The sequence below is a fragment of the Petaurus breviceps genome, unplaced genomic scaffold (assembly GCF_028583685.1).
Source record: "Petaurus breviceps papuanus isolate PSGF00001 unplaced genomic scaffold, PetGlider_PUasm1.0 67, whole genome shotgun sequence".
NCBI classification, from domain to species: Eukaryota; Metazoa; Chordata; class Mammalia; order Diprotodontia; family Petauridae; genus Petaurus; species Petaurus breviceps.
The window spans coordinates 1,126,248-1,131,462 of NW_027186446.1; the positions used below are offsets into that span (position 1 = coordinate 1,126,248).

Genomic DNA, 5,215 nt, shown 5'->3' on the forward strand with positions numbered 1-5,215 from the left:
GGAGCTGGCTGCAAAGTCAGAAATGCTGGGTTCAAATCCAGTCTGTTATAAATACTGGCTCCTTAAACTTGGGAAATCATTTAACTTCTCACTGTACTAGGCAAATTCCTGAGACTAGAAGTTTCAGGGAACATACTAACCAATATTGGTGGGAGGAATTTCCTCACTGGAAGTGCCCCATTTCAATGAAATTAAGGGTCCAATCCCTAGTCTTTCACATATGTTTCAATTGATTTTCACAATAACCTGGGAAATAGAGTAAGGATTATCATCCTCATTTTTCCAGAAAATAAAAAAGCTTTTCCATTAAAGGCCTCTTTTAGGAAAAGAGGTAACCTTGGATTCTTGGAAGCTTGCTGGCAAGGCATATTCTCTGTCAAGTCCTACTAAGCCAGGGCTAGGTCCTGAAATGAATTGCATGTTTGACATCTGAGGACCAGCACAGGTAAATGCAGAGAGGTTTATTTTTTATTTATTTATTTTTGCAAAATAAGTTTGACCTCAGATAAAGAATTATTTTGAATGAAGTAACCCACAAAGACCACCTATTAAGGCATGGAGAGGTTGTCACTTCTGTTGGTGGAAGGTGGACTTACATTAAAAAAACAAAAAGCTGAATTTAGTTACTGCTTTAAGGTTTGTAAGGTGATGTACACACATTGACTCATGAGACCCTCACAGTGAACTCATAGGGGTTCTGCTATAGACATTATTATGCCCATTTTTCAGATGAGGAAAATATAGATGATAGGTTACTAATTTATCATTAATTGTGCAGCTGATCAGTGGCAGATATGAAACTTGAAGCCAAGGAGGTACACACTTAAAATTGGTCTTTTTTGAATCCATAAAGCAGAAAATGGTACCTCTTCAAAATGAATAAACTTATACTTTGTTAATTTTCTAAAACACAGCTCTTTTTATAGGTGCATGGTGATGAGACTATGCAATTTCGTATCATCAGACTATAGATATCAGTTAACAGGTATGCTAGGACAGATTACATTTACATGACACTTTGTTGTTGTTGAGTTGAGTCATGTCCTACTCTTCATGGACCCCAATGGACCATAACATGCCAGGACCTTCTTATCCTTCACTATCTCTTGAAGTCTTTCTCAGTCCATGTTCATTGCTTCTATGACATTTTCTATCCATTTCATCCTCTGCTATCTCTTGTTTTAGCTTCGATCTTTCCCAACATCAGTGTCTTTCCCAATGAGTTCCTTCTTCTAATTATGTGGCCAAAGCTTCAGCATCAGTATTTGACCTTCCAGTGAATAGTCTGAATTAATTTCTTTAAGTATTGACTGATTTGATCTCCTTGCTGTCCAAGGGACTCTCAAAAGTCTTCTCCAGCAACACAATTGTGTGAATTCTATAGCACTCAGCTTTCCCTGTAGTCCAACTATCACAGATACATAATGCTACTTGAAAACCCAGACCTTTGTCAGCAATGTGAAGTCTGTTCTTTTTAGTATGTCACTTTATAGTTTCCAGAAGGCTTTCATCATTGTAACCCTGCAAATCAGTAGTGCAAATATAATTGTCTCCATTCTGGAAATGAAGCAAATGAGACCCAAAGGCTCATCAGAAGGTTGTTTTTACACCAGCTCTTGAAGTATTGCTACTGCCTTAGTTGAAGGCCCTTATAATCTCTTGCCTAGCTTATTGCAACAGATTTTTAATCGTTCTCTGTCTCAAGTCTTTCATCATTCCATTCCATTCTATTGCTGTCAAATTGATTGTTGCCAAGATGATTTTCCTTAAGCACAGATCTGACCTATGTGATTCCTCTATTCATCAAACTCTAGAAGCTTCCTTTATCTCTAGGATTAAAAACAACAATAAACTTATTTGAAAACAGATTTTTTTTTTCTTTTGCTTTGCTGAGGAGGGTAAGGCAGGGCAATTGGGGTTAAGTGACTTGCCGGAGGCCACACAGCTAGTGAGTGTTAAGTGTCTGAGTCCGAATTTGAACTCAGGTCCTCCTGACTCCAGGGCCAGTGCTCTATTCACTGTGCCACCTAGCTGCCCTGAAAACAGATATTTTAATGCACTGTTGGTGGGCCTGTGGATGGATCCAACCATTTTAGGAAAAAATTGGAATTCTATGCAAACATTTGTTAAAAAGTGCATATTTGCTCGCCCCCCCCCCCCCACTACCACCACCACCACCACAGTGGCCGCTCACCTCCGTCCCTGACTGCCTTCCCTTCCCCAGTCCTGCTCCCTGCCCGCTTGCTCTGGCCCTGTGCGCCATGGCTGAGGTAGACCCATTTGGTGTGGCCCCGCTCCGGCCACCGTGGTGAGTGGCGGCAGCAGCGAGGAAGATCCAGCCGCGGTCTTCCTAGCCCAACAGGAGAGACAGATCGTGGGCATCGAGAACGACTAGGGCTTCACATCCTCCACAGCGGCAGTGTGCCCGCCTCCCTGCAAGGAGAGCCCCCCGGGGGCCGGGATGCTATTGATGGAGTGATGAAGAGTAATGATCCAGCTGATAGTTATGCAGCTATTTCACAAGTGGCTAAATTACAGTTAGAACCAGAGAGTATCCGTAAATGGAGAGAAGAACAAATGAAATGCCTGGAAGTCCTTGATGCTAATTCTCAGAAGCAGGGAGCAGAATGGAAAGAAAAGGCAATAAAAGTTGGAAGAATGGTATGCAAGGCAAGATGAACAGCTACAGAAAACAAAAGTAAAAACAGGGCAGCTGAAGAAGCTTTTGTAAATGATGTTGAAGAAACTTCTCCTGGCACAGAGTGGAAACGTGTGGCTCGGCTGTGTGACTTTAACCCCAGGTCTAGCAAGCAGGCCAAGGATGTGTCCTGAATGCGCTCGGTCCTCATCTCCCTCAAGCAGGCCCCTCTGGTTCACTGAAGGGGAGTCCAATGAAACACTATGATTGCAATATCTTAATCTTACTCAGCGAAGCTGTTCGAAGTCATTGGATTAATTATGTTGCGTTCTTTTGGACCAAACCTCTTGTCTTTAGAGTTGATCATTTTTTGTGATTGCATGTTTTCTTCAACTGTTTTCTCCCTGGCATTTTGAGTGGGAGGGAAGTGAGAACCTCTGGGACAATAGCCTTGTGCTTCTTTTGTGCATTGTCATGTTCAACTGTACTGATAATAAAATTCTCTTTCAAATAGCAAAAAAAAAAAAAAACCAACCCAAAACAACAACAACAACAACAAAAACAGTGCATGCTTTTTGAGCAATTGTATACTGCTTGGCTTCTACCCAAAAGAAATCAAAGAAAAAGGAAAAGTCCTTTATATGCAAACCCCTCTTTTTGTGGTGGAAAGAAAAAAACAAACAAACCAGAAACTAAGGCGTTGCCCATAAACTGGATAAGAGTAGAACAAATTGTGGTGTGTGGATGTAATGAAATATTTCGGGGCTGTAAAAAATTATGAAATAGATGATGTCAAGGAAAGATATTTATGAACTGATGCAGAGTTAAATCAGCAGAACCAGAAATACTTATACTGTAATATTAATATTAAAAAGAATTAATAATTTTTAAAACTTTTAAAAATTGATGTAAACAATGAGAAGAACAAGGAGAACAATTTATACAACAATGATCATATAGTAAAAACAACTTTGAAAGTTGTAAGAACAATAGTCATTGCAATGACCATTCAGAAGACCAAGGATCAAGCACAATATCCATCTACTGACAGTTTTCTACAGAGTTGACAGTTTTCAGATGTAGAGTGAGATGGATATATTTTTTGATCAGAGATAATATGAGAATTTGTTTTCCCTATTTATACTTATTTGTTACAAGGAATCTGTCTTTTCTTTTTTCTTTTTTATTGATGGGGTGAGCAATGGGAGGGAGAAAAAATAGATTTCTGTTGATTATGTTTTTTAAAAAGATAATAAAATATAACCTCTTCTGTTTAATTTTTAAATTTTTACACAACTTAGCCTTAATGCACCTTTTCTACTTCAGTAGACACCATTCTACCTCAGATACTCTAAAATCTAGCCAAAGTGGCCTTCTTTCCATTCCTTCATCATGTCACTTTATCTTCTCTCTCCACACCTACCATCCCCATGCTTAGAATTCTATCACTCCATATCTCTGCCTCATAGAATTCCTTTTTTCTTTAAGATGCAAATCAAGCAACAAGATATGTCTGTAAGAAGCCTTTTCTGATCTTTTTTCACTGCCCAATTATTAGTACTTCCTTCCCATACTACTTATACTCAACTGCTTTGTGTGATACATACATACGAACTTTATATTTATGCTGTATATATTTGTATTTGTCTCCCTCATTAGAATGAAATCTCATCTACAGAAGGGGTTCTTTTATTCTTTGTTTTTTTACCTTCAGAACTTAGTATAGTGCCTGGTGTGTAGTATGTGCTTAACAAATACTTGTTGATTGAATACTCAAGGTCATACAACAGAGTTAAGATTTGAATCTATGCTCATAGGATCATAAATCTAGAGCTGGAAGGACCCAATTTTATAGAGGAGGAAATTGAAATCTAGGGAGGTTGTGACTTGCCCAAACTCACACAGTGTCAGAGGTGGGACTTGGACCCAGATCCTCTGATCATAGCATGTGATTCCCCCCACCCCTGATCTTGCTTTTTACTGGATCATATTGTGTATTCATTCCTTCACTCATTCATTCAATCAGCAAACAATTTTTGAATACCTACCATAAACAGTTATGCCTTCCCACACATGACTTTCCCCATTGCTATATTGTGCGTTAGCATAAAAATTTAAATAGGAATTTTTTGGGAGTTTTATGGAGCCTGGAGATCACACAGAAAAAGTTTAGAAATTCAGAAATGCATAAAGTATATGTATTTGTCTAAACATTGTATAAAAGCAACATATATTATCTTTTAATGCCTTAATAATTCAGACTTCTTCTTTGATGTTAAGGGAGGCCAAAAATTTTACTCAAATTTTCCAAATCATGGGGGGCACTGAGCCCCAAGCCTCCATGATGTGGAAGGGATAACTATATTAAATATTATGCTATGTAATGGAAGCAATATTGGATAAGAAGAAAAATAAGATATGGTACTTATCTTACCTTGGGGCAGCTAGGTGGTACAGTGGATAGAGAGCCAGGCCTGGAGTTAGGAAGACTCATCTTCCTGAATTTAAATATGGCCTCAGACACTTCCTAGCTATGTGACCCTGGGCAAGTAACTTAACCCTGTTCTCTTCAATTCC

At 38.8% G+C, this 5,215-nt stretch overlaps 1 pseudogene; it reads left to right on the forward strand.

Annotated features, from left to right (window-relative positions):
- The first annotated feature begins 2,153 nt into the window (after window positions 1–2,153).
- LOC138173903 (clathrin light chain A pseudogene) lies at window positions 2,154–3,179 on the forward strand (annotated as a pseudogene).
- Window positions 3,180–5,215: the final 2,036 nt, after the last annotated feature.